The sequence below is a fragment of the Cherax quadricarinatus genome, chromosome 48 (genome assembly GCF_038502225.1).
Source record: "Cherax quadricarinatus isolate ZL_2023a chromosome 48, ASM3850222v1, whole genome shotgun sequence".
Taxonomy (NCBI): domain Eukaryota; kingdom Metazoa; phylum Arthropoda; class Malacostraca; order Decapoda; family Parastacidae; genus Cherax; species Cherax quadricarinatus.
The window spans coordinates 18125155-18152228 of NC_091339.1; the positions used below are offsets into that span (position 1 = coordinate 18125155).

The 27074-nt window shown below is 42.0% G+C and overlaps 1 protein-coding gene across 1 annotated transcript in view; it reads right to left on the reverse strand.

Moving 5' to 3' along the window:
* Nucleotides 1-9614, reverse strand: part of LOC138854073 (uncharacterized) — a 188571-nt gene extending 178957 nt beyond the window's left edge. Inside the window, exon 1 of the mRNA XM_070094924.1 lies at nucleotides 9375-9614. The gene's annotated coding sequence lies outside the window, so the exon portion shown is untranslated. The remainder of the gene's footprint in view (nucleotides 1-9374) is intronic.
* Between the last annotated feature and the right edge of the window lie 17460 nt (nucleotides 9615-27074).

Genomic DNA, 27074 nt, shown 5'->3' on the forward strand with positions numbered 1-27074 from the left:
GGAAATCGGCCTGACGACACTGGAGGACAGGAGGGTCAAGGGAGACATGATAACGACATATAAAATACTGCGTGGAATAGACAAGGTAGACAAAGACAGGATGTTCCAGGGAGGGGACACAGAAACAAGAGGCCACAATTGGAAGTTGAAGACACAAATGAGTCAGAGAGATATTAGGAAGTATTTCTTCAGTCATAGAGTTGTAAGGCAGTGGAATAGCCTAGAAAATGACGTAGTGGAGGCAGGAACCATACACAGTTTTAAGACGAGGTTTGATAAAGCTCATGGAGCGGGGAGAGAGAGGGCCCAGTAGCAACCGGTGAAGAGGCGGGGCCAGGAGCTAAGACTCGACCCCTGCAACCACAAATAGGTGAGTACAAATAGGTGAGTACACACACACACACACACACACACAACCGGTGAAGAGGCGGGGCCAGGAGCCAAGACTCGACCCCTGCAACCACACATAGGTGAGTACACACACACACACACACACACACACACACACACACACACACACACACACACAGCAGTGCTCCAAGAATATTACTCATTCATGGATTTCATTTCTAGAACAACGGAGAGAGTGAGGAGACACAATCACAACATACACGATACTTAGCATCAGCACTACAAGGGGATGCATGAAAACTGGACACACACCTGACCGGCACACACGACAGACAACACTCTGAGAACCTTGAAGTAGTGGAGACGGTGGACTAAGAACTGAGCGACAGTGAAACCAAGTACAGTACGCGAGTATTCAAGTCACTCCGGCTCGAAACCCACAAATTCCTTTGGGTAATTACAATTATGTAATTATAACTGTAATTATAATTATGTAATTATAACTAATTATACCAAGATTCCTGCTCTCAGGATGATGGATCAAATGCATTGTGGAGGGAGAGAGAGAGAGAGAGAGAGAGAGAGAGAGAGAGAGAGAGAGAGAGAGAGAGAGAGAGAGAGAGAGAGGGAGCGTGATTCAGTTTTGTTATTTACGTTGTCATAGTAACGATTATTTTTCAGGAAGCTCAAATTATCTGATAATCAGCGAGTTACATTGCTAAAAATATACATCTGGAAATTATAACAAGAGCGATTATATAATAATGTGTGTGATGTGTGTATGTGTGTGATATGTGTGTATGTGTGTATGTATGTGTGTGTACACCTAATTATGAATTCATGTGTAGTCTCCAGCTCTTGTCCCCGCATTTTAACAAATAGGTCAGATTTCACTAAGTTTCATTTCTGGTTGGGCCTATTCGATTATCGTACCTAGCCCTAAAGCTGTGTGTGAAATCTGACCTCAAGTGCCTCCTGCTTGCATGTGTGTGTGCGTGTCTGCATGTCAAATGATTTTTTTTCAGGTCTTCCCAAAGTGGTTTAGGATAACTAGGTCAAGATTCTTGGTCCAGTTGTGTGCAGGTTCGTCTGTGACCAGACCTTCATACTACCACTATTGTTAACGTCATACCCATCCTGTAACTTCTCGGATAACTTCCAAAAGCCTCAGTGGTGCAGTTTTAAACGTTTAAACAAGATGCTTCCTAATTCTACGACGGTGGAAGAGCGAAGTTCATGTGTCTTGTTATACAGCTGTCAGTATTACCAGTCAGATGGTGTGAAATGTTCATTCTTATCAAGACATTAAATATAACTAAGTTCACCTTTTCTAAATGGCTTCAGTATTTAATAACTGAAGCCTTTTAAGAAGATGATAAAGTCCATTAAGTTTAGGTGTGGACAGATCTGTCAATATATTAAATTACAAATTCATGGAATTGTTAAAAATTCGTGAGATAATTCGAGAGTGTCTCTGCTGATAGACTTTTAATTTTCGGTATTGTGTGTGTTTCAGTAGGTGACGTTTCAGTCTTAGTGTATGTTTCAGTAGGTAAGGCTTCAACCTTGGTGTGTGTTTCAGTAGGTGACGTTTCAGTCTTAGTGTATGTTTCAGTAGGTAAGGCTTCAACCTTGGTGTGTGTTTCAGTAGGTGACGTTTCAGTCTTGGTGTGTGTTTCAGTAGGTAAGGCTTCAACCTTGGTGTGTGTTTCAGTAGGTAAGGTTTCAGTCTTGGTGTGTGTTTCAGTAGGTGAGACTTCAGTCTTGGTGTGTGTTTCAGTAGGTGAGGTTTCAGTCTTGGTGTGTGTTTCAGTAGGTGAGGTTTCAGTCTTGGTGTGTGTTTCAGTAGGTGAGGTTTCAGTCTTGGTGTGTGTTTCAGTAGGTAAGGCTTCAACCTTGGTGTGTGTTTCAGTAGGTGAGGTTTCAGTCTTGGTGTGTGTTTCAGTAGGTGAGGTTTCAGTCTTGGTGTGTGTTTCAGTAGGTGAGGCTTCAATCTTGGTGTGTGTTTCAGTAGGTGAGGTTTCAGTCTTGGTGTGTGTTTCAGTAGGTGAGGTTTCAGTCTTGGTGTGTGTTTCAGTAGGTGACGTTTCAGTTTTAGTGTATGTTTCAGTAGGTGAGGTTTCAGTCTTGGTGTGTGTTTCAGTAGGTGAGGTTTCAGTCTTGGTGTGTGTTTCAGTAGGTGAGGCTTCAGTCTTGGTGTGTGTTTCAGTAGGTGAGGTTTCAGTCTTGGTGTGTGTTTCAGTAGGTGAGGCTTCAATCTTGGTGTGTGTTTCAGTAGGTGAGGTTTCAGTCTTGCTGTGTGTTTCAGTAGGTGAGGTTTCAGTCTTGGTGTGTGTTTCAGTAGGTGAGGCTTCAGTCTTGGTGTGTGTTTCAGTAGGTGAGGTTTCAGTCTTGGTGTGTGTTTCAGTAGGTAAGGCTTCAACCTTGGTGTGTGTTTCAGTAGGTGAGGTTTCAGTCTTGGTGTGTGTTTCAGTAGGTGAGGTTTCAGTCTTGGTGTGTGTTTCAGTAGGTGAGGTTTCAGTCTTGGTGTGTGTTTCAGTAGGTGAGGTTTCAGTCTTGGTGTGTGTTTCGGAAGGGATACTGTACAACGAAGCAGTATGCAGGTGTGAATGGATACTGTACAATGAAGCAGCATGCAGGTGTGTAGCAGGTGTGGGTGGATTCACCAATGTTCAACAAGGAATCAATGAAGTGCAAGTTGCCAGTGTCAAGGTTACTGCAACTTTGTTTACCACTGAGTGTCCGGATGATATGGTTGGGTTATTCACGTACATCTTCGTCATCCTCTTTTTTTCTCACCTGAGTTATTCATAGTCTTCTTCATCATCATGTTTCTCTAATGAGTTATTCACATACCTCTTCGTCATTCTCTGTCTGCACTTTCCTCTCTTCCTTATCACTTGGTCCATATCCATCATTTTTCTTACAGTGTGGCTATAGTATTTCTCCTTTTCAGTCTTCTCCTTTGCTCCTATGTCACTTTTGGTTTCCTTGCATCCCTCCTGATCTCTGTTATTTTCTTTCCCTCCTGCTAGTTTCTCGGGTTTTTTACTGTATTTTTATGCGCCTTTTTTTCTTTTCTATCTCCTTCGAATTCTCCTCCTCTTGGAATTGCTGGTTAAATCCAAACGATGCACTGATGAAGAAAGGTGAAAGAGAGACGTTGCAGAAAAAATTCTTGGACAGTACTTCGCTCTACAGCGTGAAATCTTGCCCCAGTGAAAACCTTTTCTGCAACGTTGTATCATATCTTCCCTCTTGTTGGCTGACCTGTGGTTCACATCGCGGGTGTTGCTCCTGTCTCTGGGTGGCGGAGAAACTAAGTACCGCATCCCGTCAACTTTGGTAACGTGATGAATAAGATACATGTGCAACACTTGGGTATCTTCACCTTCAACTTTTCGACCAGAGCTTTGGTAAGATGGGAAGGGAAGAAGGATGGGTTAGTGTGTGTGTGTGTGTGTGTGTGTGTGTGTGTGTGTGTGTGTGTGTGTGTGTGTGTGTGTGTTTAGTGTCATTAATGAAAATTATTTAATTTAAAAGGATATGACACTTACCCATCAGGGCCACACAGGTATAAGAAAATATATCTGCATAGGATTGAGTTGGCAAGAGATATACCATTTGCAATTGCGTTTTTATATATATATTTTTTTTTTTCGCGACTGCAGAGCGTAGGTTACGACAATAGCAAGGCGATGGATATAAGTCGGTTCCAGTCTGGAGATGCTGACCAGCTCAGCTGCTTCAAAGGTGGTGTCCTCCCATGGTAGGTGTGCACATGTTACATGGGGAAATGTAATAGTTGGGAACTTGAACAAGAAGTCTCCATAAATTGAGGTAATGTAATCCATGATGGACATAAAAGGTTCCTGGTGTTATCTAGTCATCAACATCTTGAATTCTGGGTTTTTCCTGCGGACAGAAAATTGTTGTCTAAGATTATAGATGCAAGTTGAGTGGGGGTTCTCCCCACTCGACTCATCAAGAGTGGTCGCCTGTGTACTGACAAGTTCCTCGTTCTCACTACTTTGTTACTGGAACGTTTCGCCTGCTCAGCAGGCTGCTTCACTGGAATGCAGAGGTGACCTCAGTACCTGAGAGACAGCAGAAAACGTGAAGAGGTAATTTTAATGTGTTTATTCCCTGCCTGAACACCTTCGTCACTGCTGGTTGATGAACTTGCCAATTTATGGAGTTAGTCGAAGCTTAAGAGAAATCCTGAACACCTTCGTCACTGTTCGTTGGAAAGCTTGCCAATTTTTGGTGCTAACGGAAGCCTAAGAGAAATTATTCTAAAACGGGATCTGAGAAAGTGAAGATCTTTCCAACTTGCATAAAAAACGGTTGAATGATCTTTGTAGTTTCTACAGGGATCTAATTATATCTTGAGCAAGTGAATGGCAATTTAGAGAGTAGATGGTGTGAAATACGCTAGTGTCAGAGACGAGGGCTTGTGACGGTGGCTTCGGCTTGGGTGACTACCATGAGGCGATGAACGTACATTTACGAATGAGACACGGTAATCACTCTAGCGTTTGACTAACGATCGTGGACGGCTCATCACGGCGAGGAGCCAGAACGAGGAAGAGTATATATATATATATATATATATATATATATATATATATATATATATATATATATATATATATATATATATATATATATATATATATATATACATATATATATTATTACATAATATGGTACAGAAGATTTAAGAGATACATTGTTGATATAAAGGTGGCATATACGGTACATGTTGTTACGTGTATATCACCGATTATAAGGCGAAAATCTCATCCAGCTCCTCAGAGCTGGGGCATGTGCCCAAAATACAGCAGGCATTACCCCTTTGAACAGCCGCACTGAGCAGCTGGAACAGAAAACTAGCTGCCCTGGGATCCCTAGTTACCTTGATGAGTCTTTTTCCCAGCTCCTTAAGGAATTTAGATGCATTCTTTCCCCATGAGCCAAGGGTCTCTGAGCCTATGGGAACAAACATATAGTGATGGGCAAGTTCTCCATATTTTCTAAACTTTTGGGACTCCCTGAAGCTGGCAGCTGCCCCTCCTTCCTCCCTGGTGTATTGGAGATAGGTATCAGCCAGGGTAGATGCACTTGTATAGTCCCACATCACCTGCTTCCCGTCTGTCCAGGCTTGAAGGGTGATACCATCTGGACGCTTCTGGCTGCCAACAGATCTACATAGCTGGGGTGGCTCCCTTACTGCTGGGCATCCGGCTGTTGTGAGGTTCCTCTTGATAATGTTATTAACCTCCTCATGTCTTGCAATCTTTCCCTCGGATTTACGGCACACAAGACCATGGTACCCGAATTGGTCTGCTGCTTCACTGCCACAAATACGGCAAGTCGAAGGGCAACACCGATGCGGATGGTCTGTGGGTCGAGGCGTGTGCTAAGGCTGGAGTTGGGAACAGCCAACAGAAAGTCCCCTGCATGAGGGGCTCTCATTGCCAGGAGGCGGGCTCTATCCTTCCCTGACACACTCTGAAGCATATATATTTAAAATGTGTGTGTGTGTGTCTCGTGCCGAATAGGTAAAACTTGCTATTTTGGCTTAAATAGCAACGCTCGTCTTGCCGAAAACGGCAAGCGAAAATTTGTGTATGCAATAAGTTTGCAAAAATCATTCTGAACCTAACGAAAAAAATATATTTCATAGTGTTTGTTTATTATTAAATTATTCTAAACTTATCTAAAATATATTTAGTTGGATTTTGCTTAATTAAATTGCGCTTGTTATAATAAGGTTAGGTAAGTTTTCTAAGGTACTTTTGGTACAAAACTATTATTTTTTTCATTAACATAAATAAAAAAATATATCTCTAAACGCATAAGAGAAAATTTAAGAAAGGACTTAATTTTGAATGAGTTCTTGCTAATTGACCAGTTTTACGTATCGGCACGACATTATATATATATATATAATATTCCCCTTCAGTCTCCCCGCATCAGTTACACTCTCATCGTGACCAGAAGTGAAAGAAGTGACAGTTGTTTACCTAACACAGTGGAAGAGAAAGTTCTCCTACTTTGATAGTTTTATCATGGACGACGTACGGTGCCCTTTCTTTTGTTGGTAGTGAAGGGGCAGGTTAGGTTTAATTCCTGGATATCATAAGTTCTTCACTAGCTCTTTATTATTTAATGCAAGTTTAAATATCCGATTTTAAATACGACGGCCACAGTCCGTTGTACTGTATACTACAGTAGTCACAGTCTATTATGTTCAGTGCTACAGTATCCACGTACATGTACTTGTAGAAATAAAGATTATTATTATTAAACTGACGTGCAGCTGTGTACAGTGTAGCGGAGTGACTGTGTAGGAAGCTGGCGTACTCCTCTGATGGTGGTAGCGGTTGGGGGTGATGGTGTGGTGGTGGTGATGAGATGGTGATGCTGGTCATGGTCATGGTAGTGATGTGATGGTGGTGGTGAAAAATGAGACATTTGTGTTGATGTGATGGTGGTGGCAACGATGGTGGTGATGTGATGGTGGCATCGATGGTATTGATATGATGGTAATGGCAATGGTGGTGTCGTGGTAGTCATGGTATAGTGACGTAGTGATTTTAATTGTGGTCATGATTGAGTGCCAGTGGTGGTGTTTACCCAGTAATGGTGATGTAGGGATAGTGGTGTCATGATGATATAGACTATAATGTCATACCATTATCTCGTGGAGTCAGTTGTTTTTCCTCAGTGGTTACTAACACATCACTGTTGTCTCCTTGTGTAAGTGATCCTCTTCCTTGGTTCTTACTCCTGTCTCTCTTCAAGTGTTAATATCGATTTTACCTCTGACACTATGTCGTTCTCAAGGTGCCATTCTCCCTCTCTTCTTATCCTAGCATATTTACAATATTACTAATTCTTTTACTTGCCTTCCTCTTCTTCTTCTTCTCTCTCTCTCTCTCTCTCTCTCTCTCTCTCTCTCTCTCTCTCTCTCTCTCTCTCTCTCTCTCCCACCTTTATCTTCAGTTTTAACACTCTCATTTAGTTCCTCGGGCTCTCTATACTTCTGGTTGAATAGTGGAATCTCTCTCTATTTTTCCATTCTATTCTTCTTTATTGATATGTATGTTTATGTGGCATTGCTGACGTATTCTTCTTAGTCCCTCCATCATACCCTGGGTTGTCTCTCCTTCCATTCCTTCTTCCTTTATACTTTATTCTGGAAATTTTTTCCCGGAATAGTCTTCTCTCCTGCAGTACAGTGTTGTGCTTATCTCTCCTCCTCTTTTCTTCTATCCCATATCTACCAAATATTTAAATCTTAGCAGTGTTGTCTGTGCTTCCTTTTTTATGCTCTGGTGTCGATTTATTTTAAATTTCATTATGTTAGAGTAAAAACCAGGTTCGGTCGTGATGGTTCATCTCATCTCTTACATTCTTGTGGTTTCTTTTACACGATGACTCATGAAATTTACCAATGCAGTTTCCGTCAATGTAGTTCTGCACGCTGCCACTCAGATGTGTGGATCACATTTATTCCAAAAAGGTCATTTGAATGAAGCTTCTTATGAGCATTTGCTTTTCGTTGATATTTCTTCTTTTAACTTTTGCTGTCAAAATGATGATTATGATGGTCTTGTTGGTGTCCTCGTGCGCCTGCCTCTCTCTCTTCTATTGTTTAGCATAAAGAGGTTTAACATTACACTTTCTGTTACCTTGAGTCCTTTTTCTTTTTTTTTTGGTCTTGGGGAAATTCGTAATCCGAAAGGATCATACAGTACGAGGGATTGGAAAGTAATCAGGTTTAATCCGAGGAAGGGAAGGTTGGTGCTAATTCCCTTGATCAGTGACCCCATCAGCGGCATCAAGACGGCTCACCACCACCACCTAGAAGGGACCCAGGTGTTGTTCCTGCAGTAGTATGGTTGAGTTTAAGGGCTACGAGCCGTCTTCCTGAGATATGGTCAGGGAATCCACCCATGGTCAGGTTCTCCGGCTCCTGAAACTCACTAGTTGATGTTGTCGTGGCAGTGGTATTGTTGTCGTGGCAGTGGTATTGTTGTCGTGGCAGTGGTATTGTTGTCGTGGCAGTGGTATTGTTGTCGTGGCAGTGGTATTGTTGTCGTGGCAGTGGTATTGTTGTCGTGGCAGTGGTATTGTTGTCGTGGCAGTGGTATTGTTGTCGTGGCAGTGGTATTGTTGTGGCAGTGGTATTGTTATCGTGGCAGTGGTATTGTTGTTGTTGCAGTGGTAATGTTGTCGTGGCAGTGGTATTGTTATCGTGGCAGTGGCATTGTTATGGTAGTGGTGTTGTTGTCATGGCATTGGTATTGTTGTCGTAGTAGTGGTAGTGTTGTCGTTGTGGTGGTGTTATGGCAGTAGTGTTGTGGTAGAAGCGCTGTCCTGATACTGATGACGGTGGTGCCATATTGGTGGTGGCAGTGGTATTGTGGTGGTGCTAGTGACGGTAGTGTCTGTTGGTGGTGGTGGTGCCTGTGGTGATGGTGATGGTGCCTGTGGTGGTGGTGTTGGTGCCTGTGTTGGTGGTGCCTGTGGTGGTGGTGGTGCCTGTGGTGGTGGTGGTGGTGGTATCTGTGGTGGTGGTGTCGTGACGAAAGTATAGATTTTTAGTTGGTAGCGAAAATGAGAGTAAAGATAAAAAAGATGACCTAAATTAACGTTTCGTGATACAATATACAATATTGTATGTATATACAGCCGTATATGGTAGTTGTAGCAGCGTGGTTCATAGTGCGGCTGTTGTCTTGGTCACAGACCAGGTCCGCTCTGGATAATTAGGGTCCAATTCAAGGCTTTGAGGTCTTACCCTTAAAGGAAGGAAGTGTCTTGCAGAGTGCCACGGGAACCAGTGAGTGCCATTCACATCTTGGCAGGGACTGTCATATACATCTCTCTCTCTCTCTCTCATATATATATATATATATATATATATATATATATATATATATATATATATATATATATATATATATATATATATATATATATATATATATATATATATACACGTTTCTTACCTTGCATTTTTCCTCAGACAATAAATTCTGGACATGATCAAACTTCTGGGTAGTAATTTCCTCATGATGTAACTCACTAAACTAGTCACACTGTAACACTAACCACCAGGATGTACGTGCAACACTGATCGTAACGCCGTGCACGTAACACTCACAGGTGTACGTTATAAGAGAAGAGCGGCACGTTGCAAGACACACACACATACACCTGCCCGTGGTGGTGTGAGCAGTACACTGAGGCGTTGATAACACCACCGCTGGTTCCTCAGCCCCCTCTCTGCCTCTCTGCCTCTCTGCCTCCCTGCCTCCCTGCCGCCCTGCTTGCTTGCCTGCCTCCCTGCCGCCTCTCTTGTCGTGTTTACTCGGGTTTTTGCTTTACGTGTAACACGGAATCAGCGTCATGGTGGGTAGTAGAAGGAAAAACTCAAGTAATCTGCATGTGTTGAGGCAGAGGCGGCTCCGTGTCACAGTTTATCCAGCAGTGCAGCCAGGATATCTGGCACTGCTTGTTCAGTGCAGCATACATATTTGGCACTGTTTACAAGCAGTGGAACAACGGTATTTGTCATTGCTTACAAGCAATATAAAAAGGTATTTGACACTGTTTATAAAGCAGTGGTAGAAAGGTATTTGACACTTTATAAAGCAGTGGAAGAAAGGTATTTGACACTTTATAAAGCAGTGGAAGAAAGGTATTTGACACTTTATAAAGCAGTGGAAGAAAGGTATTTGACACTTTATAAAGCAGTGGAAGAAAGGTATTTGACACTTTATAAAACAGTGGAAGAAAGGTATTTGACACTTTATAAAGCAGTGGAAGAAAGGTATTTGACACTTTATAAAGCAGTGGAAGAAAGGTATTTGACACTTTATAAAGCAGTGGAAGAAAGGTATTTGACACTTTATAAAGCAGTGGAAGAAAGGTATTTGATACTTTATAAAGCAGTGGAAGAAAGGTATTTGATACTTTATAAAGCAGTGGAAGAAAGGTATTTGATACTTTATAAAGCAGTGGAAGAAAGGTATTTGATACTTTATAAAGCAGTGGAAGAAAGGTATTTGATACTTTATAAAGCAGTGGAAGAAAGGTATTTGATACTTTATAAAGCAGTGGAAGAAAGGTATTTGATACTTTATAAAGCAGTGGAAGAAAGGTATTTGATACTATTAACTCTTATAAAGCTCCACTATTTATAAAAAAAAAAATATAAATCCGATTGAAAAAAGCGCATCTAAAAGTCTGCCACAAACTGTGGCAGACTTTCTCGCGCTCTTCAATTTTGGAAATTATTTTTTTTAATCGCCTTTTCAGAAAATTACATTACATGGAGGAGCTTTGTAAGTAAAACTACTATATTTGTTAAGTGTGTCCTTGAAGACGACGTTAAGTGTGCCCTTGAAGACGACTGTTAGTGTGTCCTTGAAGACGACGTTAAGTGTTCCCTTGAAGAAGACGGTTAGTGTGTCCTTGAAGATGACGTATAGTGTGTCCTTGAAGACGACGTTTAGTGTGTCCTTGAAGACGACGTTTAGTGTGTCCTTGAAGACGACGTATAGTGTGTCCTTGAAGACGACGTTTAGTGTACCCTTGAAGACGACGTTTAGTGTGTCCTTGAAGACGACGTTTAGTGTGTCCTTGAAGACGACGTTTAGTGTGTCCTTGAAGACGACGTTTAGTGTGTCCTTGAAGACGACGTATAGTGTGTCCTTGAAGACGACGTTTAGTGTACCCTTGAAGACGACGTTTAGTGTGCCCTTGAAGACGACGTTTAGTGTTCCCTTGAAGACGACGGTTAGTGTGTCCTTGAAGACGACGTTAAGTGTTCCCTTGAAGACGACGGTTAGTGTGTCCTTGAAGACGACGTTTAGTGTGTCCTTGAAGATGACGTATAGTGTGTCCTTGAAGACGACGTTTAGTGTGTCCTTGAAGACGACGTATAGTGTGTCCTTGAAGACGACGTTTAGTGTACCCTTGAAGACGACGTTTAGTGTGCCCTTGAAGACGACGTTTAGTGTTCCCTTGAAGACGACGGTTAGTGTGTCCTTGAAGACGACGTTAAGTGTTCCCTTGAAGACGACGGTTAGTGTGTCCTTGAAGACGACGTTAAGTGTTCCCTTGAAGAAGACGGTTAGTGTGTCCTTGAAGACGACGTTTAGTGTGCCCTTGAAGACGACGTATAGTGTGTCTTGAAGACGACGTTGTGTTCCCTTGAAGACGACGTTTAGTGTGTCCTTGAAGACGACGTTTAGTGTTCCCTTGAAGACGACGGTTAGTGTGTCCTTGAAGACGACGTTTAGTGTGCCCTTGAAGACGACGTTTAGTGTGCCCTTGAAGACGACGTTTAGTGTGTCCTTGAAGACGACGTTTAGTGTGTCCTTGAAGACGACGTTTAGTGTGCCCTTGAAGACGACGTTTAGTGTGCCCTTGAAGACGACGTTTAGTGTGCCCTTGAAGACGACGTTTAGTGTGCCCTTGAAGACGACGTTTAGTGTTTCCTTGAAGACGACGTTTAGTGTGGCTTTGAAGACGACGTTTAGTGTGCCCTTGAAGACGACGTTAAGTGTGCCCTTGAAGACGACTTTTAGTGTACCCTTGAAGACGACGTTTAGTGTGTCCTTGAAGACGACGTTTAGTGTGCCCTTGAAGACGACGTTTAGTGTGCCCTTGAAGACGACGTTTAGTGTGCCCTTGATGACGACGTTTAGTGTGGCTTTGAAGACGACGTTTAGTGTGCCCTTGAAGACGACGTTTAGTGTGGCTTTGAAAACGACGTTTAGTGTGCCCTTGAAGACGACGTTTAGTGTGCCCTTGAAGACGACGTTTAGTGTGTCCTTGAAGACGACGTTTAGTGTGCCCTTGAAGACGACGTTTAGTGTACCCTTGAAGACGACGTTTAGTGTGTCCTTGAAGACGACGTTTAGTGTGCCCTTGAAGACGTTTAGTGTGCCCTTGAAGACGACGTTTAGTGTGCCCTTGATGACGACGTTTAGTGTGGCTTTGAAGACGACGTTTAGTGTGCCCTTGAAGACGACGTTTAGTGTGGCTTTGAAGACGACGTTTAGTGTGCCCTTGAAGACGACGTTTAGTGTGCCCTTGAAGACGACGTTTAGTGTGCCCTTGAAGACGACGTTTAGTGTGTCCTTGAAGACGACGTTTAGTGTGTCCTTGAAGACGGCGTTATTGTGCCCTTGACAACGACGTTCTTATAACTGCTGCTGGCAGGTGCAAAAAGGCGTGGACCACGCATGTTCACACAGCCTTCTCTTCACAAATTAAACGCCACGGTATTAATTTAATGCCTGGGTATTAAGTAAATACCCTTAGTATTAAGCTGATACCCCGGGAATTAAATTAATACCCCCTGTTTTAACTTAATACTCCGTGTATTAAGTTAATGCCAAAAACATCTGGTTAATACTCCGGGTATTTACTTTACACCTGGGTATTAACTTAGAGTCATCATAAACAATGGCACATATTATACACGTCTCTCTGGCTGGTTAATTATGTTTATCAAGAATTCTGGCACTGATCTTTGGTTGCTTCATTTGTTAAAGTTTCTCATCCTGAAACAGCTGCACTCTGTGCTTTATTTGTTAGTCATTCCATCATTTACTGTAAGATTGTAACTTGTTTCCTGCCTGCTCGTCTAATTTGTGAATCAGTTTCTCTTTGGGGTACAGTCTCAAGTGCTTTCCTACAGTCCAAGAATACGCAATCGATCCATCCTTGTCTTTCTTCCTTGATTGCCGTTATTCCCTCATAGAATTCCAGTAGGTTTGTACTCGCGTATTTGTTGCTGAAGGTATCGAATCTAAGATCTCGGCCTCTCTGTCGGCCACCTAGTACTAGGTTCACTCTCTCCTGGTTTCGAGAGTCCTGTCATACCTGTTCTTAAAATTATATATGGATCTCGCCTCTACCACTTCACTGTCTGGGTTCCACTTGCTGACCTCACTAAGGCTAAAGAAGTGTTTCCTAGCATCCCTGTGACTCATCTGTGTTTGTGTTTTAAACTTGTGTTTGTGTTTTAAACTTGTGTTTTAAACAGACTACCTGCACGTGTCAAAGCCAGTCATAGCATGAACCAGTTCAAGAAGAGTGCCAAAAGGTGCCTGATGCATGTAGCTACAGAAAGGGAGGGGAATGATTTTTTTTATTTTTTTAGCTAACACGCGTGTAATTTTACCTTATTCCTAGTAATGACCCTCGTATTGTAGATAGTCTTAATGACCCTCGTGTAGTGGTCTTAATGACCCTCGTGTAGTAGTCTTAATGACCCTCGTGTAGTAGTCTTAATGACCCTCGTGTAGTGGTCTTAATGACCCTCGTGTAGTAGTCTTAATGACCCTCGTGTAGTAGTGTTAATGATCCTCGTGTAGTCGATAGTCTTAATAGTATGATAATAAGATGTTATCTCCATTATAGAATAATAATAAGATATTATCACCTTTATATTATAATAATAAGAGGTATATAAGGTATATGAGGTATGCATATAAGTGGCTTTGGCATGCTGCTCTTACCTGTATTTTTTGTACCTCTGTTTGTATGCTAAAATTTCTAAATAAATAAATAAATAAATAAAATAAAAGGACCCCAGTGGAAATAAGTCACTCTGTCTGACTTTTTGGGATTATCCCAGGTACTTTACACATATGCTGCTATGTATGATAATCTATGTAACTGTATTTATGTATACCTGAATAAACTTACTTACTTGCTTGCTCTGGTGTATGTAAGTAAATACCTATCTGTTTGTCTAAAGTGACTCAAGAAACACTTTAAAGAAAACGAATCTAGACCAGTTCATCAGAGAAAATGAACTACGTTGTAGGGAACCTTAACTAAAACCAAAGGATCAGGTATGATAGAGTGTTCGTGCTCGTCTGTATGTTCTCACCTATACGTAGCTGAAAGGATCGAGTCTTACCTGATAGCCTCACCTCTCAACTTGTCTCATGGGCCTTATCGTACTTGCTTTTAAAGCTGTGTATGGAGCCTGCCCCCATCACGTCTTCACTGAAATCATTGCATTTTCCGATTCTTACTTCCTGCCATCCCTGTGGCTTATCTGTATCTTTAACTTCCAGCTATGTCCCCAAGTTCCCCTTTCTTGCCTCTCAGACAGTCTCTCCCTCTCTACCCTGTCAATTGCAGTGAGTATTTTGTATGTTATCTTATCTCCCTTGGTTCTTCTGTTCTTCAGTGTCGTCAGATTCATTTCCATTTGCCTCTCCTCATAACTCATGCCTCTTAACTCAGGCACTAGTTTTGCTACTTCTGCGCTTTTTTCAGTTTTTATTATTCTTCCTCAGGTGTACGTTCCATACCCGTGCTGCATACTTAAAGATGGGCCTGACAAACGTTTTATGTTAGGCATATCGGCCTGACATATGTTTTATGAAGTGGTGATAGTCCTATGATTTGTCAAGCAAGCATTGGCTGCAGAGGTTATTTGGTTGATTTGAGCCTCTGGCGACATGCTAAGCACTATGCTCACCCCTAGGTCTTTCTTTTTGGGTGAGGTCTTCAACTTCGGTCCCTAGAGACCATACATCATGTCTGGGCTTTTGTCTTCCCCGATCTTCATGACCTTGCATTTGCTGAAGCTGAATTAAAGCAACCATTTATCTGATCATTCTTGCAGTTTGTCCAGACCCATATGCAGCCTTTCCCTGTCCTCGCCTGTTTTATTCCTCTTATCAGTTTAATGTCATCAGAAAATAGGAATATATCTGACTCAATCCCATCTGCATTATTAGTCAAGAATAACAAAATGGAAAAATCCCATCTGCAATATCATTCACATAAACCAGAAATAGTACCGGCTCTAATATAGATCCTTGTGGCACCCCGCTTGTTACACTTCCCCATTCTGATGACTCTTCCCGGACAATCGCTCCTTGCCTCCTGCCTCTAAAGTATTCTGTGATCCAGCAGATTATGCCCCTCGTTGTGCCTGCCTGCACCTCAAGTTTTCCCTTGTGTGTTCACCTATTTGTGGTTGCATGGGTCGAGTCTCAGCTCGTGTGTGTTTGTGTGTGTGCGTGTGTGGAATTGTGTGACTCGAAACCAACTCAAGAAGTGCTTTAAAGAAAACGAATCTGGATCAGTCCATGAGAGAAAATGAACTATGATATAGGGGACTAACCAAAATCGAAAGATTAGGTTAGGAAGTTGGCGTGAAAGTCGTTGCTGTAGAACTAATTTGTATTTTTTTCTGATTGCATTGTTTATAATTCCCAACATTTAATGCTGCTGAAACACACATAATAGTTAATACGAAAATAACTGTATAATTCTTTACTGACTTACGAGAACAAATATAAATTGAGACATAAACTGTGTGCCCATGGAGTGTGAGTGCTTCCCATCCTTTTCAAGAATGGGGACCTCTTTTTTACCCTCAAATAATGCAAACTCTAATAAATTTGGTTAAATAGATATTGATGGATAGCAGAGACAGTCAGTCGTTCCGTTGGCAGAAGTAATAATTGGTGCCAAGCTTCTTGGATACCTGGGAATAACCTGGGAGGCACATGGCCTCTTTCCTGATGAATAAAATAATACTGCTTCGACTCCTCGTGAGGAGTAAATTTGACTCTGATTACTAACTCAGCAGGAGAAAAAAGGTATCCAGCCAATGAAAATACTTGTGCAGTAAACTTTAAAAGGCTTCATTTTGATTTACTCGTCTGGAGTTTACCTGGAGTTTACCTGGAGTTTACCTGGAGAGAGTTCCGGGGGTCAACGCCCCCGCGGCCCGGTCTGTGACCAGGCCTCCTGGTGGATCAGAGCCTGATCAACCAGGCTGTTGCTGCTGGCTGCACGCAAACCAACGTACGAGCCACAGCCCGGCTGGTCAGGAACCGACTTTAGGTGCTTGTCCAGTGCCAGCTTGAAGACTGCCAGGGGTCTGTTGGTAATCCCCCTTATGTATGCTGGGAGGCAGTTGAACAGTCTCGGGCCCCTGACACTTATTGTATGGTCTCTTAACGTGCTAGTGACACCCCTGCTTTTCGTTGGGGGGATGTTGCATCGTCTGCCAAGTCTTTTGCTTTCGTAGTGAGTGATTTTCGTGTGCAAGTTCGGTACTAGTCCCTCTAGGATTTTCCAGGTGTATATAATCATGTATCTCTCCCGCCTGCGTTCCAGGGAATACAGGTTCAGGAACCTCAAGCGCTCCCAGTAATTGAGGTGTTTTATCTCCGTTATGCGCGCCGTGAAAGTTCTCTGTACATTTTCTAGGTCGGCAATTTCACCTGCCTTGAAAGGTGCTGTTAGTGTGCAGCAATATTCCAGCCTAGATAGAACAAGTGACCTGAAGAGTGTCATCATGGGCTTGGCATCCCTAGTTTTGAAGGTTCTCATTATCCATCCTGTCATTTTTCTAGCAGATGCGATTGATACAATGTTATGGTCCTTGAAGGTGAGATCCTCCGACATGATCACTCCCAGGTCTTTGATGTTGGTGTTTCGCTCTATTTTGTGGCCAGAAATTGTTTTGTACTCTGATGAAGATTTAATTTCCTCTTGTTTACCATATCTAAGTAATTGAAATTTCTCATCGTTGAACTTCATATTGTTTTCTGCAGCCCACTGAAAGATTTGGTTGATGTCCGCCTGGAGCCTTGCAGTGTCTCCAATGGAAGACACTGTCATGCAGATTCGGGTGTCATCTTCAAAGGAAGACACGGTGCTGTGGCTGACATCCTTGTCTATGTCGGATATGAGGATGAGGAACAAGATGGGAGCGAGTACTGTGCCTTGTGGAACAGAGCTTTTCACCGTAGCTGCCTCGGACTTTACTCTGTTGACAACTACTCTCTGTGTTCTGTTAGTGAGGAAATTATAGATCCATCGACCGACTTTTCCTGTTATTCCTTTAGCACGCATTTTGTGCGCTATTACGCCATGGTCACACTTGTCGAAGGCTTTTGCAAAGTCTGTATATATTACATCTGCATTCTTTTTGTCTTCTAGTGCATCTAGGACCTTGTCGTAGTGATCCAATAGTTGAGACAGACAGGAGCGACCTGTTCTAAACCCATGTTGCCCTGGGTTGTGTAACTGATGGGTTTCTAGATGGGTGGTGATCTTGCTTCTTAGGACCCTTTCAAAGATTTTTATGATATGGGATGTTAGTGCTATTGGTCTGTAGTTCTTTGCTGTTGCTTTACTGCCCCCTTTGTGGAGTGGGGCTAAGTCTGTCGTTTTTAGTAACTGTGGGACGACCCCCGTGTCCATGCTCCCTCTCCATAGGATGGTAAAAGCTCGTGATAGGGGCTTCTTGCAGTTCTTGATGAACACGAAGTTCCATGAGTCTGGCCCTGGGGCAGAGTGCATGGGCATGTCATTTATCGCCTGTTCGAAGTCATTTAGCGTCAGGATAGCATCAGATAGGCTTGTTTAACCAAATTCTGTGGCTCTCTCATAAAAAATTCATTTTGATCTTCGACTCTCAGTCTGGTTAGCGGCTTGCTAAAAACTGAGTCGTATTGGGAAGGAATTAAAATGATATGGAATCAGTTTTACTGTGAGAATCAATTTATCAACATGCTAGATAAAATCGATAAGACCGAACGACGAGTTCGGTCTTACCGATGTGTTCAGTCCATCACTCTTGTGATGGACTGAACACAGCAGTTCCAGGCTGAGGGACTAATTACTTCAAACACCTCCTCTCCTTACCCCTCTCTGCTTTGTATTGGACTGATGAAGCCACTGTGTGGAGAAACGCTTCCTTAATAAAGATTCTCATATGTTGCATAAGTATCTCAATCTTCAGAAAACTTTTTCAGTGTGTAGTTAGTGAGGAAGAAAAAATAACTAAACCTTGAGTATAGAATGAAGCAGCGAAGACAAACTGGAGTATACCTGGAGGGTGTTCCGGGGGTCAACGCCCCCGCGGCTCGGTCCATGACCAGGCCTCGCGCTGTGGATCAGGGCCTGATCAAGTAGGCTGTTACTGCCTGCTGCATGTAATCCAACGTACGAACCACAGCCCGGCTGGTCAGGTACTGACTGATTAAAACACAGATGAAGTCAAAAATAATTATTCTGAATCCCGATTGTAATAAGTCACAACGCTTGACTTTATTGGATTATTCAAGAATTAAGTCTGCACAATTTAAAATATAAAACCATTGTAAAAAGTTCAAATTTATATATGAGGCGTAAATAAGGAAAATAAGATATACGGGATCATTGTAAATCATTTACAATTGTCACCAGTCAATAATTATTGACTTTCTCCAGCCACTGACTTGTATCAGATTTCCTTACTAATACTTGAACTTTCATATGTTCACGCGAACTTCTCATCATCGCCACGTTCATTAACCGTCCAGGAAGAGTCATCTTCCAGTGAGTTAAGAAAGTAATTGGCGCCAGTTACTGTAGTTGCTCTTGGTATCCCCGTTATCCCTGGATTATAAAGGCTCACTGCTGACTCTGACGCAGGAAATACACAGCACTGCAGCAGCCAAGAGTGTCAAGCTGGATTTGGAGGTAAATGGCATGGTGATGTAGACTAACTATGGAAAAAGGCTCTTGTATACAATTCAAGACATTTATTAAAGAACATTTTATAAATGTCCTGTATTAAACACAAGGGTCATGTTCTACAATTTGAAATTACTGAAATACAGTTTTTTTCAGATTTATTGTCCCTAAATGTGTAATCAGTTTTACATGACCAGGACGCCATAGAACTAGATGACACTGACAAGGTAGACAGAAAAATCATTCATTTTACGTCTATGTTCTGGTGTGAACCTGTGATGGTGTCGCGAATTAGAAAAAAAAATCCTTTTGGTGTAAGGTTAAAGAATTAGTTGATTTGGTTATACCATTTTAATAAAAAACTAAAAACTTTTATTGGAGTGTGTAGGTGCTAACTGGTCACTTTTATTTTTAACATGGGTTGTTAACCATCCGGGATTGTTAATTCAAATAAAATGGTAATAGAGTAATGACTCCATATCACCTGTTAATCACCAGAGATAACCACTTTAATCCTTAAAATAGGGATTAAAGTAATCTTTTAGTGTATATACTCAGATACACGCAACTCTATGTGTATATATATATCCCTTGCTTCTTCATATCTGCTTTTTTGTATCAAAAGCCAAAAATGCCCTGAGTTGAACACATATACAAAAACACTTGAGTGGAAATACTTAAAACACATTTGGAATAATGGTTTTTAGGATAATAAAATGTATATTTCTGTAATTATGGATAACGAAAGTGTAATGAACAATTGTCAATGTTCAATAATAACTCATATGGAGACACAAACACAGAAGATTAATTGATCTGTATATTTGGATCCACTTCTGGGATCCTTGTGGCTACTTCAGTCCACTTCACAAGTGTCACTTTTATCAACTTGTCACATTCTGTAATTACGTATTAGAAATGTTATATAGATTTCAAGGAAATCTGTTCTTATTCAAGATTTTTCTTTCACATGCATTTCTGCAAGAAGAAACTGCTTTGCAATCCTCCATGGGAAAAATTGTTAGGATGACTGTTAGTGAGTTTAAGTTTTGAGACAATCCATGCAGGTTCTGGTCACTTAAGTGACTTTAATGACCTTCACGTCTGAGGTAAGTGAACTGTTCTGTGCCTGAAGAGGCTGTCAGCAGGTATGAGACTCACTCAGCATGAGAAGCTGTCGTCAGGTATGAGACTCACTCAGCATGAGAAGCTGTCGTCAGGTATGAGACTCACTCAGCATGAGAAGCTGTCGTCAGGTATGAGACTCACTCAGCATGAGAAACTGTCGTCAGGTATGAGACTCACTCAGCATGAGAAGCTGTCGTCAGGTATGAGACTCACTCAGCATGAGAAGCTGTCGTCAGGTATCAGACTCACTCAGCATGAGAAGCTGTCGTCAGGTATCAGACTCACTCAGCATGAGAAGCTGTCGTCAGGTATCAGACTCACTCAGCATGAGAAGCTGTCGTCAGGTATCAGACTCACTCAGCATGAGAAGCTGTCGTCAGGTATCAGACTCACTCAGCATGAGAAGCTGTCGTCAGGTATCAGACTCACTCAGCATGAGAAGCTGACGTCAGGTATAAGACTCACTCAGCATGAGAAGCTGTCATCAGGAACACGAGTGAAATATTGAAATCCCAGTACGACTCTGTGTTTAGTGAACCACTAATCGGTCTGAGGATCGGCGACCCAAATGATTTCTTCATGAATGAGCCTCAAAGCTCCATAAATGTATGCCAGATTTCCGACATTACCCTAACTCCGATAGATTTCGAGAAAGCCATTGACAACATGCCCATGCACTCAGCCCCGGGCCCAGACTCGTGGAACTCTGTTTTCATTAAGAACTGCAAGAAACCCCTCTCGCGTGCCCTAAGTACACTATGGAGGAGGAGCTTGGACATGGGTGAAATTCCAGTCACTTAAAACAACGGATATAGTCCCACTCCATAAAGGTGGCAGCAAAGCATTAGCTAAGAACTATAGACCAATAGCTCTGACGTCCCACATCATAAAAATCTTTGAAAGAGTGCTAAGAAGCAGGATTGCAAATCACCTGGATTCCCAAAATCTGCACAATCCAGGGCAACATGGGTTCAGGGCAGGTCGCTCCTGCCTCTCACAACTACTGGGTCACTATGATATGGCCTTGGATGCACTGGAAGAAAATCAGAATGCAGATGTAATATACACAGACTTTGCAAAAGCATTTGACAAATGCGATCATGGCGTAATAGCCCATAAAATACGTGCTAAAGGAATAACTGGGAAAGTGGGGAGATGGATCTTCAACTTCCTAACAAATCGAACACAAAGAGTAGTGGTCAACAGAGTTAAATCGGAGGCTGCCATAGTGAAGAGCTCTGTTCCACAAGGCACAGTACTCGCCCCATCTTATTCCTTATCCTCATATCAGACATAGACAGAGATATACATCACAGCACCGTACCATCCTTTGCGGATAATACTAGGATCTACATGAGGCTGTCATCTGCTGAGGACGCGGTTAACCTCCAAGAAGATATAAACAAAGTTTTCCAGTGGACAACGGTAAAGAATATGATGTTCAATGAGGACAAATTCCAACTACTCCGTTATGGAAAACTGGAGGAGATAATAACTAGAACAGAGTATACTACAGACTCTGGCCATACAATAGAGCGGAAAAATAATGTAAGGGACCTGGGAGTAGTAATGTCTGAGGATCTCACTTTCAAGGATCACAACAGTGCCACGATCGCACGTGCAAAGAAAATGATAGGATGGATAATGAGAACGTTCAAAACGAGAGATGCCAAGCCAGTGATGATCCTTTTCAAATCACATGTTCTCTCTAGGCTGGAATACTGCTGTACATTAACATCTCCATTCAAAGCAGGTGAAATCGCAGATCTAGAGAGTGTACAGAGATCCTTTACTGCACGTATAAATTCTGTCAAGCACCTTAACTACTGGGAACGCTTGGAAGCACTTGACTTGTACTCGTTGGAACGCAGGAGGGAGAGATATATCATAATCTACACTTGGAAAATCTTGGAAGGAGTGGTCCCAAATCTGCACACGGAAATCACTCCCTACGAAAGTAAAAGACTGGGCAGGCGATGCAAAATGCCCCCAATAAAAAGTAGGGGCGCCATTGGTACACTAAGGGAAAACACCATAAGTGTCCGGGGCCCAAGACTGTTCAACAACCTCCCATCAAGCATTAGGGGAATTGCCAATAAACCCCTGGCTGCCTTCAAGAGAGAGCTGGACAGATACCTAAAGTCAGTGCCGGATCAGCCGGGCTGTGGCTCGTACGTTGGACTGCGTGCGGCCAGCAGTAACAGCCTAGTTGATCAGGCCCTGATCCATCGGGAGGCCTGGTCATGGACCGGGCCGCGGGGGCGTTGATCCCCGGAATAACCTCCAGGATAACCCAGTAAAATCATAGGCAGAAGCTCCCTTTCGAATAGAATTTAGATTCATTCCCACGATAACAAACTAACCAACCTACTGTAAACTGTGACGTAGTGAGTGGAGGTGTGACGCCGTAACCAGCATCACCATGTGATGAGGCTCGTTACCAGCACATCACCGTGTCATGACTGCTTCACCAGCATCACCGTGTAATGAGGCCCGTCACCAGCACATCACCGTGCCATGACTGCGTCACCAGCATCACCGTGTGACGACACAAGAGGTTCCAAAGACTTACAATTAGTGAAGATTGATGTCCTACGGTTCTGGTTTAATCTCTCTTTATATGAAGAGAAACTATAATTCTTTTTTTTTCTCTCTCTCACCCGACACGTTCGCAGTTCCTGTATAATTATTGTCCTCACTGAGGCTCGCAAGACGTCCATTTGACTGTTGGAATATTGACCAACGAGCGGTGCGAAGATGAGCAGGGCAGACGGAAGTGCGTTTGGAAATGATGGGAAATATAGTGTGTGTGTGTTTGGGGGGTGGGTTATTGGCTTGATCAATCAGGCTGTTAGTACTAATATCATGTTGTCCAACTTAGTCTGACAGCTAGGTTGATCACAGGTATCAAAAGAGGTATATTATCATAGACAGCTCCTCTTTCTGGATGTGAAATGGAATATTCGACGGTTTAACACTGTATTTTCTGGGTATCAACGCTTACTAAAGGAAGCAGAGAGAGAGAGAGAGAGAGAGAGAGAGAGAGAGAAATGGTGGAGGTGGGAGAGGAATGGAGTGAGGGAGACACGGATAAACAAGAGGGAGGAGGGGAGACAGAGTTAAAACTAAGGTTCACTTCAACATCTGCTGGTCACACTAGAATCTAGATGGTCACACTAGAATCTAGATGGTCACACTAGAATCTAGATGGTCACACTAGAATCTAGATGGTCACACTAGAATCTAGATGGTCACACTAGAATCTAGATGGTCACACTAGAATCTAGATGGTCACACTAGAATCTAGATGGTCACACTAGAATCTAGATGGTCACACTAGAATCTAGATGGTCACACTAGAATCTAGATGGTCACACTAGAATCTAGATGGTCACACTAGAATCTAGATGGTCACACTAGAATCTAGATGGTCACACTAGAATCTAGATGGTCACACTAGAATCTAGATGGTTCTCAGTAGAATCTAGATGGTCACACTAGAATCTAGATGGTCACACTAGAATCTAGATGGTCACACTAGAATCTAGATGGTTCTCAGTAGAATCTAGATGGTCACACTAGAATCTAGATGGTCACACTAGAATCTAGATGGTCACACTAGAATCTAGATGGTTCTCAGTAGAATCTAGATGGTCACACTAGAATCTAGATGGTTCACACTAGAATCTAGATGGTCACACTAAAATCTAGATGGTTCTCAGTAGAATCTAGATGGTTCACACTAGAATCTAGATGGTCACACTAGAATCTAGATGGTTCTCAGTAGAATCTAGATGGTTCACACTAGAATCTAGATGGTCACACTAGAATCTAGATGGTTCTCAGTAGAATCTAGATGGTTCACACTAGAATCTAGATGGTCACACTAGAATCTAGATGGTTCTCAGTAGAATCTAGATGGTTCACACTAGAATCTAGATGGTCACACTAGAATCTAGATGGTTCTCAGTAGAATCTAGATGGTTCACACTAGAATCTAGATGGTCACACTAGAATCTAGATGGTTCACACTAGAATCTAGATGGTCACACTAGAATCTAGATGGTTCACACTAGAATCTAGATGGTCACACTAGAATCTAGATGGTTCACACTAGAATCTAGATGGTCACACTAGAATCTAGATGGTCACACTAGAATCTAGGTCACACTAGAATCTAGATGGTCACACTAGAATCTAAATGGTTCACACTAGAATCTAGATGGTCACACTAGAATCTAGATGGTCACACTAGAATCTAGATGGTCACACTAAAATCTAGATGGTCACACTAGAATCTAGATGGTACACACTAGAATCTAGATGGTCACACTAGAATCTAGATGGTCACACTAGAATCTAGATGGTCACACTGGAATCTAGATGGTCACACTAGAATCTAATGGTTCACACTAGAATCTAGATGGTCACACTAGAATCTAGATGGTCACACTAGAATCTAGATGGTCACACTAGAATCTAGATGGTCACAATAGAATCTAGATGGTTCACACTAGAATCTAGATGGTTCACAGTAGAATCTAAATGGTTCACACTAGAATCTAAATGGTTCACACTAGAATCTAGATGGTCACACTAGAATCTAGATGGTTCACACTAGAATCTAGATGGTTCACACTAGAATGTAAATGGTTCACACTAGAATCTAGATGGTCACACTAGAATCTAGATGGTTCTCAGTAGAATCTAGATGGTCACACGAGAATCTAGATGGTTCTCAGTAGAATCTAGATGGTTCACACTAGAATCTAAATGGTTCACACTGGAATCTAGATGGTCACACTAGAATCTAGATGGTTCTCAGTAGAATCTAGATGGTCACACTAGAATCTAGATGGTTCATACTAGAATCTAGATGGTCACACTAGAATCTACATGGTCACGCTAGAATCTAGATGGTCACACTAGAATCTAGATGGTCACACTAGAATCTACATGGTCACACTGAATCTAGATGGTCACACTAGAATCTAGATGGTTCAGACTAGAATCTAGATGGCCAAACTAGAATCTAGATGGTTCAGACTAGAATCTAGATGGTCACACTAGAATCTAGATGGTCACACTAGAATCTAGATGGTCACACTAGAATCTAGATGGTTCAGACTAGAATCTAGATGGTCACACTAGAATCTAGATGGTCACACTAGAATCTAGATGGCCACACTAGAATCTAGATGGCCAAACTAGAATCTAGATGGTCACACTAGAATCTAGATGGCCAAACTACAATCTAGATGGTCACACTAAAATCTAGATAGTCACACTAGAATCTGGATGGTCACACTAGAATCTAGATGGCCAAACTAGAATCTAGATGGTCACATTAGAATCTAGATGGTCACACTGGAATCTAGATGGTCACACTGGAATCTAGATGGTCACACTAGAATCTAGATGGCCAAACTAGAATCGAGATGGTCACACTAGTATCTAGATGGCCAAACTAGAATCTAGATGGTCACACTAGAATCTAGATAGTCACACTAGAATCTAGATGGTCACACTAGAATCTAGATGGCCAAACTAGAATCTAGATGGTCACACTAGAATCTAGATGGTCACACTAGAATCTAGATGGTCACACTAGAATCTAGATGGTCACACTAGAATCTAGATGGACAAACTAGAATCTAGATGGTCAGACTAGAATCTAGATAGTCACACTAGAATCTAGATGGTCACACTAGAATCTAGATGGCCAAACTAGAATCTAGATGGTCACACTAGAATCTAGATGGTCACACTAGAATCTAGATGGTCACACTAGAATCTAGATGGCCAAACTAGAATCTAGATGGTCACACTAGAATCTAGATGGTCACACTAGAATCTAGATGGTCACACTAGAATCTAGATGGTCACACGAGAATCTAGATGGTCACACTAGAATCTAGATGGCCAAACTAGAATCTAGATGGTCACACTAGAATCTAGATGGTCACACTAGAATCTAGATGCCCAAACTAGAATCTAGATGGTCACACTAGAATCTAGATGGTCACACTAGAATCTAGATGGCCAAACTAGAATCTAGATGGTCACACTAGAATCTAGATGGTCACACTAGAATCTAGATGGCCATACTAGAATATAGATGGTCACACTAGAATCTAGATGGCCAAACTAGAATCTAGATGGTCACACTAGAATCTAGATGGTTCTCAGTAGAATCTAGATGGTTCACACTAGAATCTAAATGGTTCACACTGGAATCTAGATGGTCACACTAGAATCTAGATGGTTCTCAGTAGAATCTAGATGGTCACACTAGAATCTAGATGGTTCATACTAGAATCTAGATGGTCATACTAGAATCTACATGGTCATGCTAGAATCTAGATGATCACACTAGAATCTAGATGGTCACACTAGAATCTACATGGTCACACTGAATCTAGATGGTCACACTAGAATCTAGATGGTTCAGACTAGAATCTAGATGGCCAAACTAGAATCTAGGTGGTTCAGACTAGAATCTAGATGGTCACACTAGAATCTAGATGGTCACACTGAATCTAGATGGTCACACTAGAATCTAGATGGTTCAGACTAGAATCTAGATGATCACACTAGAATCTAGATGGTCACACTAGAATCTAGATGGTCACACTAGAATCTAGATGGTTCAGACTAGAATCTAGATGGTCACACTAGAATCTAGATGGTCACACTAGAATCTAGATGGCCACACTAGAATCTAGATGGCCAAACTAGAATCTAGATGGTCACACTAGAATCTAGATGGCCAAACTACAATCTAGATGGTCACACTAAAATCTAGATAGTCACACTAGAATCTGGATGGTCACACTAGAATCTAGATGGCCAAACTAGAATCTAGATGGTCACATTAGAATCTAGATGGTCACACTGGAGTCTAGATGGTCACACTGGAATCTAGATGGTCACACTAGAATCTAGATGGCCAAACTAGAATCGAGATGGTCACACTAGTATCTAGATGGCCAAACTAGAATCTAGATGGTCACACTAGAATCTAGATAGTCACACTAGAATCTAGATGGTCACACTAGAATCTA